Source organism: Periplaneta americana, chromosome 4, assembly GCF_040183065.1.
Source record: "Periplaneta americana isolate PAMFEO1 chromosome 4, P.americana_PAMFEO1_priV1, whole genome shotgun sequence".
In the NCBI taxonomy this organism is placed as follows: domain Eukaryota; kingdom Metazoa; phylum Arthropoda; class Insecta; order Blattodea; family Blattidae; genus Periplaneta; species Periplaneta americana.
In genome coordinates, this window is record NC_091120.1 from 70,173,928 (window position 1) to 70,186,251 (window position 12,324).

The window sequence follows — 12,324 nt, forward strand, 5'->3', positions numbered from 1 at the left end:
TCGAGCAATCGAGTTGTCAATCATCTGGCCACTGTAGAAAAGTCGAACCACAGCTATGACAAATACTATCTATGGCCCACTTTGACATGCTTGACCTAGGGAGACAGACCTGAGTTCGTTGACGTCTTACATCTGTATTACAAGAAGAAAAAGCAGTGTGCAACTAGCGGCGATGTTGCCAGACTGCTGAAACTTCCAACTAAATTTTCTAATAACCGTGCATTTAATCACAAAACTTAATATAGGTTTTCCATTCATATAAGTGAACCTTATCGCCCCGTACAATCTGCAGGGTTATTTCACTTCTACCCTGTATATGAATAGCTACTGTTTTGGAGGAATGCATTTAGAGTTAATAATTATTTAATTTTATGTTTTGTGATTAATTGTAATTCTATTTTGGATTTATTTACTTATTATATCTCACATTATACATTATGCTCATTTCGTTCTCTGCATACTAAATTGGTGGAAAGATCACCAAATAACTCTAGCCTCTCTAGCAACACTTGTGAAACGAATATTGGCCATTCCATGAATAAGTGTTTCCACCGAGCGTAACTTTAGACTAGTAAAAGAGATTTATTAATACATAAACACAAGAAGTCAACTCTGATCATGTAGTCTATGATAATAGGCCCTAATAATAACTGTGAACATCAAATAGTTAATATTAGCACGTGTGTAATAAAATAGTTCTTTGAATGACACTTGTTTTCTCTGAAGTTGATCTTTTCTATACAGAATGATTTGTTTCTAAAACTTGCTATTCTTTTGTTATTCGTAGTTTTAGAAATGTGTAAATTATACTTATTTTGTACAGAACAACAACCATTGGGAGTCAAAGTAATCGTATTGTTGAAAATAACATTACTGTTTATCTTTTTAAATTGATTTCTTAATAAATAATATTTCAATTGCTTAGAATAATTAAAAAGCTTGCAACTATTGTTTTAGAGGTAGGCCTATACATTTTTTTTAGTTTAAAGTACAAACGTCATAATGGACTGTATGTACTTATTTCCTATTTTGTTTTATAATGGATTGTAACTATATTTTTGAATATGTTTACATTATGATATTTCACATTATACATTACGTCTACTTCCTTCGATGTCACTGTGTCCATTGTCCACTTATTTGTTACTAGTCAAATTATTGCAAGGCCAAAATACAAAAATAAATGTATTAAAGTGTCAAATTATTTTTATTCCTATTTGAAGCAAACATATTTTTGTAATTAAAAAAATAAATATCCTTCAATATTATTACTCTGTTTGTATAGCCTACTGAGAAAATGTCAAAAAGTTATTGTATGATGAAATGTACCTGGTGTTATTTGGAGATCGTATTTTCTTCCTCCTTACCATTTCTTTCTGTGTGAGATTTGTGTTCTAAATAATTCGCTATCTTACATGAACTTATGTAATATCGATTATTGGGTTATATAAATCGAACAAGATTCAGTCAATATGTGACGAGAAAGAGTTACGACGTAATCAAATGATGAAGTTATGACGTATACTGTTTAACACTGGTACAGAAAAACGCCAGCTATATAGCGTTTATTGGTAAGAAAAACATACATGTCTTGTGCACGTCTTGTTCTGTGAAAAACTATAACATTGTTTAACATATCTATAAGCAACTTTCATTAGTAAAACTCTAAAAGTTTAAAATATAAACGACACTTATAAAGTTTCTGCAAGTTCAGAATAATAAAGAAAATATATGTGTTATAGTGTAGAATGAACTGTAAGAGTACTTGCAAAGACTTTTTTTTTTCAACAAGACAACGTAAATTTCCTTGTTACTCCGGTTGTGTACTCGAAAAACGTGTTTCATGTAAGTGCGCCTGATGTTCTGTCTACTCTGCAATACATCAGGCGCAACCGCTCGACAACCGAGTTACCGGTCCGATGTTCATCCTAGCCGGTTGTAGCTACGACCGGTCGAATCTAAACCGGTCTCTAGTCTATACCAGTCAGGATATCAATCACAGGATAGTCGTGACTATGTTAGGATAAAATCTACAAACGATTAAGAAAAACAGGCGAATTTTACTTTAAGCAAATAAGGAGATAGACTTTGAAATAAACCCCGAACAGACAAAGTATTTTATTATGTCTCGTGACCAAAACATAATACGATATGAAAATAAAAGAATTGCAAATTGATCCTTTGAATAGGCGGAAAAATTAAAGTATCTTGAAGCAACAGTAACAAATATAAATTAAACTAGAGAGGAAATTAACCGCAGAATATATTATATGGAAAATTCCTGTTATTATTCGGTTGAGAAGCTTTTGTCATTCACTCTGCTCTCGAAAAGCTGAAAGTTAGAATTTATAAAAACAGTTACATTTACGGTTGTTGTACTACAACGTTTCATATGAATACCTACGATAAATTTCTCCTATTACCGAAAGACATGGGAAACGGTCGTTTGCGGCATGGGTCTAATTGCAGGCTGTTTCGTAGCTTAAAAAATACGACCGTCTAATAGAAGAGAAGCAACTGATTTATAAACTATACAGTCTGATCCGTTTGGGTATGGAGAAAATTAATTTATTATTATAAAGTTATTGTGATAGTAGGAAAAATTTCTTGCTGATTATATTAGGATTAAAAGATGGGACTTTCCATATATGACAATCATACATACATACATACAAGTGGCTTTTAAGGAACCCGAAGGTTCATTGCCGCCCTCACATAAGCCCACCAGCGGTCCCTATCCTGTGCAAGATTAATCCAGTCTCTATCATCATACCCCATCTCCCTCAAATCCATTTTAATATTATCCTCCCATCTACGTCTCGGCCTCCCTAAAGGTCTTTTTCCCTCCGGTCTCCCAACTAACACTCTATATGCATTTCTGGATTCGCCCATACGTGCTACATGCCCTGCCCATCTCAAACGTCTGGATTTAATGTTCCTAATTATGTCTGGTGAAGAATACAATGCGTGCAATTCTGTGTTGTGTAACTTTCTCCATTCTCCTGTAACTTCATCCCACTTAGCCCCAAATATTTTCCTAAGCACCTTATTCTCAAACACCCTTAACCTATGTTCCTCTCTCAGAGTGAGAGTCCAAGTTTCACAACCATACAGAAGAACCGGTAATATAGCTGTTTTATAAATTCTAACTTTCAGATTTTTGGTCAGCAGACTGGATGATAAGAGCTTCTCAACCGAATAATAACACGCATTTCCCATATTTATTCAGCGTTTAATTTCCTCCCGAGTGTCATTTATATTTGTAACTGTTGCTCCAAGATATTTGAATTTTTCCACCTCTTCGAAGGATAAATCTCTAATTTTTATATTTCCATTTCGTACAATATTCTGGTCACGAGACATAATCATACACTTTGTCTTTGCGGGATTTACTTCCAAACCGATCGCTTTACTTGCTTCAAGTAAAATTTCCGTGTTTTCCCTAATCATTTGTATATTTTCTCCTAACATATTCACGTCATCCGCATAGACAAGAAGCTGATGTAACCCGTTCAATTCCAAACCCTGCCTGTTATCCTGAACTTTCCTAATGGCATATTCTAGAGAAGGACAAATGAAAATCGTACATGATTAAAATGGCTACTACAAATCAACAGCGGGCACAATGTGTTCTTTGGTATGCTAAATTTGAGAGTGTTATTAGAGTTCAAAGGGAATTTCGACGTGAGTATGTTGTGAATAATGTGCCTAAATACGATTCCATAATGTTGTGGTATCGACCATTTGTAGAAACATTTTCTGTGTAAAAAAAAAACATGCAGGAGGTCGCTGGCGAAACCCAATACGAGAAGCAGGTATCTCTTGGCTTGGCCCCTAAACTCCCCAGATCTAACCCCTCCTTTCTTCTTCATGTGAGGTTTCGTTAAAGCATTGTCTATTCACAGAAACCCAGGCATACTGATGATCTGGGAGTAAAAATTATTCAATCTTTCAACAAATCACCTCTCTTATGCTACAACGGACATTGGCTGAATTGCATTACCGTTATGAGTTGTGCAGGGTGCGCAATGGGAGTCATGTTGGGCTCTGAGGAATCTCCCATCTTTCAATATTACATGCACAAAGTTTCAACAAATAAAGTTCAGCAGTAAATGTTTTACGGTGTTTTATTTTATCCATACCCAAACGGATCATTCTGTATTTACTTTCAGCAAAGGCAGGATATTATAGCCACACTCTCAGTTATATTTTGTATTCATAATTTCACAGAAGATTAATCTTCTGTGAACATTAACTATACAAAATAAGAGAAGAGAAATGATACCATGTCGGAATAAAGGTAAATCGTCGGCAATAGAGTAAAACAAAAGAGTGTGAACGATCTATGAATCATGCAAGTTTCAGTGCAATTAGCACCGGTACTTTATCAGTTCTGCACTACAGACGCTCATTATGTTCACCTTGTGTAGAAAGCATTAGGATTAGGTACCAGGCAGATTGTCTGCACATCGAAATATATAAACCTCTCACTACACTCTAGCAAACGGAAGCATAACTGCCTCATCCACTCTTACACACACGGCATCACGAAGCTTCTCGTTTAAGTAGTTATGCTCTTCAGAGCCCTTCTAGTGACCATTAAATGACTAGACAAAAATTGTCTCAAATATAAGAACCGTAAGCGTAGAGTGAATTGGAAATGCCCAATTTTAACATCCTTATTTGTAAAACATTTTAGTGTAGCTGTCGGGGCTTCATAGGCAATAGACAATAAATGCAAAATTTGTGTTAGCAATAATGATAAAGAGTAGGCCTACGTACGTCAATGTAGTATCGTTCAAATTACAAATATATTAATGACGAAAATCAATGGATAAAATGTAATTCGGGACAATTTTATGTTGTTCAGATTTCTTAAAGAACTTTATCATTAATACTTGCTTACAAAAGGCTTTTAAGCAACCTGAAGGTTCATTGCCGCCCTCACATAAGCCCGCCATCAGTCCCTATCTTTTGCAAGATTAATCGAGTCTCTAGCATCATATCCCACCTCCCTCAAATCCATTTTAATATTGTCCTCCCACCTGTGTCTCGGCCTCTCCGAAGGTCATTCCCCGGGCGTTCTCCCAACTAAAACATTCTTTATGCATTTCTGGATTCGCCCATACATGCTACATGCCCTGCACGTCTCAAAAGTCTAGATTTAATGTTCCTTATTATGTCAGGTGAAGAATACAATACGTGCGTTTCTGTGCTGTGTAACTTTCTCCATTCTCTTGTAACTTCATCCCTCTTAGCCCCAAATATTTTTCTAAGAAACTTATTCTCAAACACCATTAATCTCTGTTCCTCTGTCAAAGTGAGAGTCTAAGTTTCACAACCATATAGAACAACCGGTAATGTAACTGTTTTATAAATCCCAACTTTCAGATTTTTTGACAGCAGACTAGATGACAAAAACTTCTCAATTGAATAATAACACGCATTTCCCATATTTATTCTACGTTTAATTTTCTCCCGAGTGTCATTTATATATGTTACTGTTGCTCCAAGATATTTGAATTTTTCCACCTCTTCGAAGGATAAATCTCCAATTTTTATGTTTCCTTTTCGTAAAATATTCTGGTCACGACACATAATCATATACTTTGTATTTTCGGGATTTACTTCCAAACCTATCGCTTTACTTGCTTGAAGAAAAAATTTCCGTGTTTTCCCTAATCGTTTGTGGACTTTCTCCTAACATATTCACGTCATCTGCATAGACAAGAAGCTGATGTAACCCGTTCAATTCCAAACCCTGTCTGTTATCCTGAAATTTCCTAATGGCATATTCGAGAGCGGAGTTAAAAAGTAAAGTTGATAGTGCACCACCGAGCTTTAGACCGCAGTGAATTGAAAAAGCATCAGATAGAAACTGACCTATACGGACTCTGCTGTATGTTTCACTGAGACACATTTTAATTAATCGAAGTAGTTTCTTGGGAATTTATCATTAGTAACAGAAAGTAATTTCAGAATAAATGTTTATTAAAACAATAGACGTAGTATATTTCCAATATAGTGATGGAGTGTTAAAGTGAAACTTTTTCTACAGCAAGTCTAAGTGTTGTTGTTTCAGTATTTCAGTATCGACAAATTTTTTAACAAGTGAGAATAGTTATTCCTTTTTGAGGAATTGCTGTACCTGCTCCACTCGACCTGAGTTACAAGGTTCCGAATATCACTTAGGAATGTAAATTTTTTAATTAGAACATCATCATCTTGAACTAGATTAATAGAAGTTTTGTCCTGATTATTATAAATCACAAATATTTTTCTGGTCCCGGCATTTTCTTCCTTGTCTTCCCAAATGTCGCCTGCCTCTGGTCGATACCGTAAAGCCAATCTTGAGACGCTCTCTGGATTAATTCTGTTGAAGTGTTCCCTCCAATGCAATTCATAATTAAAATGTTATCAGCAATGTTGCTAACACGTAATTTCTGCTTAACAGTTGAGATTAGGGCAAATACGGGAATTTTACTGGAAGCAAGTAAAGAGATAGGTTTGGAAGAATATCCCGAAAAGACAAAGTATATGATTATGTTTCGTGACCAGAATATTGTACGAAATGGAAATATAAAAATTGGAAATATATCTTTTGAAGAGGTGGAGAAGTTCAAATATCTTCGAGCAACAGTAACAAATATAAATGATACTCGGGAGGAAATTAAACACAGAATAAATATGGGAAATGCCTGTTATTATTCGGTTCAGAAGCTTTCATCATCCAGTCTGCTGTCAAAAAATCTGAAAGTTAGAATTTATAAAACAGTTATATTACCGGTTGTTTTTTTTATGGTTGTGAAACTTGGACTCTCACTTTGAGAGAGGAACAGAGATTAAGGGTGTTTGAGAATAAGGTTCTTAGAAAAATAATTGGGACTAAGAGGGATGAAGTTACAGGAGAATGGAGAAAGTTACACAACACAGAACTGCACGCCTTGTATTCTTCACCTGACATAATTAGAAATATTAAATCCAGACGTTTGAGACGGACAGGGCATGTAGCACGTATGGGCGAATCCAGAAATGCATATAGAGTGTTAGTTGGGAGGCCGGAGGGAAAAAGACCTTTAGGGAGGCCGAGACGTAGATGGGAAGATAATATTAAAATGGATTTGAGGGAGGTGGGATATGATGTTAGAGAATGGATTAATCTTGCTCAGGATAGGGACCAATGGCGGGCTTATGTGAGGGCGGCAATGAACCTTCGGGTTCCTTAAAAGCCAGCAAGTAGTAGTAGTAGTAGTAGTAGTAGTAGTAGTAGTAGTAGTAGTAGTAGTAGTAGTTGAGTTTCTCTATCTAAACTTATTTAAACCAATAAAGGCCTCAGCCACTGGCGTAACTCAGTTCAGTCTGCCTAGGCGCTTACCTGTCGTAAGCTCGGGTACGGGCTCGATTCCCACTTTGGCTGATTACTTGGTTGGGTTTTTTCCGAGACTTTCCCCATCTGTAAAGGCGAATGTCAGATAATCTATGGCGAATTCTCTGCTTCATCTCGTCAGATATCATCTCGCTATCACCAATCTCAACGACGCTAAATAACCGAGTAGTTGATATAACGTCCTTAAATAACCAACTAAAAAGTAAATAAAAGTCTCAAGAATATCATATGAGCAGCTTCTAACTTACTTTTATCTTCCTTACCTAATACTCAACATTCGCAGCCATATAAAAGTGCCGGTTTCGAAGCTATAAACTTTTTATGCAATCTTGATTAATTAGATCTATATTTGTTATAGGTCGTAAATGGAACAGATTAGAGAGACAGGCGAAACCAGAAACCAGACAAGTGACAGAGCTTATTGTTACTTTCTCACCCATCTTCTCAACATGACCCGTAGCGGTAAAAATTTCCTTGCTCTCCAAGTCGACACCTCAAGTTCATTGTCAGGCAGTTGTCTGACTCCTTGAGAGGTGTCCAGTATTTCCTTGTCACTCTTAACTTTGAAAGCCCAGGAGAAAGTTTATAAAGAAAGGGTCAAAAACCTTCAAACAAAATGACAAAAGCCAAGCTACATCTACAGATTAAGCACACAGCTAATCATTCCACACAAGAATCAACATTCCACATATTCTGTGGAATTCCACACATTCTGGCAACACAGACTAAGAGATAAACAGTAGATACGTAAAAATTTCCACTTCTGTTCATTTTCCTCTGATTCCACAATCTCTGCTGTTGCACAGTACGGTAGTGTGAAGTTTTAACGAAAGCTTTTTGAATGCAAAGATATTGCGTGACATTGAGAAAAACCAAAAGATTACCGGAACAATCTGTTACTAAATCAAAGTAATTTAAATAGATAGCATTGTGATCTAAGGAGCTGGAATCCACTTCTGATATGATTCCATGCATTTTTTCTTACTGAAATTACGGTTCTTACTAATATGTTTTTTTTAATCCCTACAATTTGCAAGGAAATTCTATGCAATTCCATATATAGCACTATACTGACAATTCAACTTTTATAATGAATTTGCAATATTGGCCAATAACATTTCAGAACCATTATAAATCAATCCATCACAGTTGTGTTTCTTGATAAGACGCTTTGTAAGGAGGCGTCTTCTCTGATAAGACGTCTCGTACAATACTTCAGTTTCAATCACAGAAAATCGAGAAATGACAACAAAATATAACTTTTAAAATTGCAAGATTAATTTGTTTAATATACTCATATACTTACAAATTTCTTTTAAGGAACCTGAAGGTTCATTGCCACCTTCACATAAGCTCGCCATCGGTCCCTATCCTGTGCAAGATTAATCCATTCCCTACCATCATATCCCATCTTCCTCGAATTCATATCAATATTAAACTCCCATCTACGTCTCGGCCTTCCCAAACGTATATTTTCCTCCAGTCTCCCAACTAACAGTCTATATGCATTTCTGGATTCGCCCAAACATGCTGCATGACCTGCCCATCTCATGATTTAATGTTCCTAATTACGTTAGGTGAAGAATACAATGCGTTCAGTTCTGTGTTGTGTAACTTTCTCCATTCTCATGTAACTTCATCCCTCTTAGCCCCAAATCTTTCCCTAAGAACCTTATTCTCAAACACCCTTAATCTCTGTTCCTCTCTCAAAATGAGAGTTCAAGTTTCACAGCCATATAGAACAACCGGTAATATAACTGTTTCATAAATTCCAACTTTCAGATTTTTTGATAGCAGACTAGATGACAAAAGCTTCTGAATCGAATAATAACACGCATTTCCCATATTTATTCTGTGTTTAATTTTTACTCCCGAGTGTCATTTATATTGTTACCGTTGCTCCAAGATATTTTAATTTTTCCACATCTTCGAAGGACAAATCTGCAATTTTTATATTTCCTTTTCGTAAAATATTCTGGTCACGAGACATAATCATACACTTTGTCTTTTCGGGATTTACTTCCAAACCTATCGCTGTAACTTGTTTCATGTAAAATTTCCGTGTTTTCCCTAATCGTTTGTGGATTTTCTCCTAACATATTCACGTAATCCTCATAGACAAGAACCTGATGTAACCCGTTCAATACCAAACCCTGTCTGTTATTCTGAACTTTCCTAATGGCATATCGTCGCTTAGGAACCAATACCGCGTAACTGACATTTTTGGTCAAAACTGTTTTTTGCACAGATGGTACCTCCACTGTCATCTGCATGCATTGACAAGCGTGGAAATTTGATTGCATGAATGGCTTGCGTGCGAAGGAGGAGGGTACAATACCGCGTATCTGAAGTCACGAGAAGTCTGTTGGAAATACCGCGTATCTGATAACAGATATGGCTATTCCCTGCGCGCCCTCCGTACGGAAGCTGGTTCTCGTTACAGCCTTGTGAAATTGTGTCAACAGTGTGTGATATTCTGAGAAGATTAAAGAAGTGTTCAGTTTCAATTATTTAAAAGGTAAATTTAATAGAATTATTTCACTAATGTCAATTGAATTTTGGTTGAGCTGAATTCACGTAGAATCTTACTGCAAGTTCATTCACTGAAATGTAGTATATTTATTATTTTTTATTATATAGGCCTACAGATACAAGAAAAGAAATGGACAATGAATCAGACGACGATCAGTTTAGCGAGAACGAAATCCTATCTGTGCTATGTTCTGCATTTAAGACGGGAGAAACTTCTGTGAACATTAACAAAGGTATGGCATAAGAAGTATCACAGTTATTAAACGTTTATTTTTCTTCAGTTACGGAATCATAATATCAAATTTAATTTAAGAGAAAAAGAAGTTCAAAGCCACAAAAAGGTAAGTGGAGGAAAATGAAAAATAGAAAACTTAGAATAGAAGGGGAAGCTTATCTTGGCTGCAAGAGATCGAAAGATGGCAAAGTGACACATGATACGGAAAGAGATGCAAGGAATTTAGAGCCACAGTGTAGTTATAAAATATGCCAGAATTCGAAAGTAAGGGACTGTAATTTAATTTCTAATAAAAGAAGGCACATCTTTCAGGCATTCTGGAAAACTATGACTTGGGAACAGAGGAAAGTTTACTATCAAATCTTGTGGATTTCACTCCTACGAAAAGACCTGGCAGTACAAGTTCTGAATCGAGAAGAAAGAAAACATTGTCTACAACCTAAATGTTGATGAGAAAACTATTCAGGTTTTCAAAAAAGATGTTTCTGTGTACATTGGGAATTAAAGAATGAACTGTGCGCTATTGGTTAGCTAATAGTACTGATGGCGTCTCTTCTGTAAAAAAAATAGTCATGTTCTCGTGCAAAAGTACAGAAAAAAAAAGAGCATTCGAAAGAATTTCTTACATCTTTCTTCAGTAGCCTGCCTAAATTACCGCCTCATTATTGTAGACGAACATCCACAAAATTGTATCTAGAACCGATTGTGCAGTCACAGTCAGAGTCAGAATTATATGAGTATTACAAAGAAGAATGTGGCGACAGTAACGCAGAAGCTTTAAGCCAACATACTTTCGACAGTTTGTTCCAGTAGTCTAATCTCAGTCTCTTCAGACCCAAGAAGGATCAATGTAATGTTTGCTGCAGCTATGAAGCCGGAAATTTCAAAGGAAAAGAGTGGAAAACTCATAATGAAAGGAAAGAATTGGCAAGAAAAGAAAAATATAAAGACAAAGAAAATGGGCAGAAAAATTTCTGTATAGTTTATAGATGGACGTCCAAGCAGTTAAAGTAGCATCATTTGTGCATGCTAGTTCCATATATTATAAAACAAAATTAGCTTTGCATAATTTTACAATGCACAACCTAGCCACTCAGGAAGCAGTATGCTACTGATTTGATAAGACAGAGTCTGATCTAATGGCGTCAACTTTTGCATCATGCGTGGTAGATACGTTAACCAAGCAACTGAAAGATCGTCTACTCCCAGTCATTCTGTATTCTGATGCTTGTAATTACCAGAATAGGAACGTAGTAATGACAAATGCCTTATTAAGTTTAGCCATTAATACTGATGTTACAATAACACAGAATTTTTTTTTTATAAAAGGACATACGTAAATGGAATGCGATTCCGTCCATAGTTCTATTGAAAGTGAACTGAAAGGCCATGAAATAACACTTCCTAGCCAGTATGCTTTGATTTCTAAAGAGGCTAGGAAGAAACCATTCCCCTATGAGGTCCATAATCTGACTCATAACTTCTTCACCAACTTTGCGACTAAGGATTTGTGGTTATATGACTCTATTCGACCTGGGAGGAATAAAAATGACTCTATGCTCACTGACTTAAGAGTCGTTTAGTATTGCCCTGATGGTATAATACTGTTCAAGTGCAATTTCAATTATGACTTGCAAGAGATGCCTGGGCGCTCTAAGAAGCTCTCCAGGAATGTCGTTTTTCCAAAAATGTACAAACAATAGGCTGAAGGCGGAATCATCTGCAGCAATTGAAGAATGTTATTCCAAGAGACTGCCATAGCTTTTATGATAGTATTCCACACTAGGGTTAGTCAAGGATTACTTTTTGTGATTTAGCGTAGGTCTATAATTATTTCTTTATTGTGTTTAACGAATATTGTGCCTGAAAAATTATTTTTATGATCATTATTACATTTTTATATGATTTACTTTTCATTATCCCCAAGTCAGTCAAGTCCATTGTCAATAATAATAATAATAATAATAATAATAATAATAATAATAATAATAATAATATTATTATTAATCATCATTTTATTACAAAATTATATTTGTTAGGAACGTTTTAGTAACAATTCTACTTATCTATTCAAATACGTAGTGGGAAAATAAAGTAGGCCTACCTGTTATCAGATTGTCATTATTATTATTATTATTATTATTATTATTATTATTATTATTATTATTAT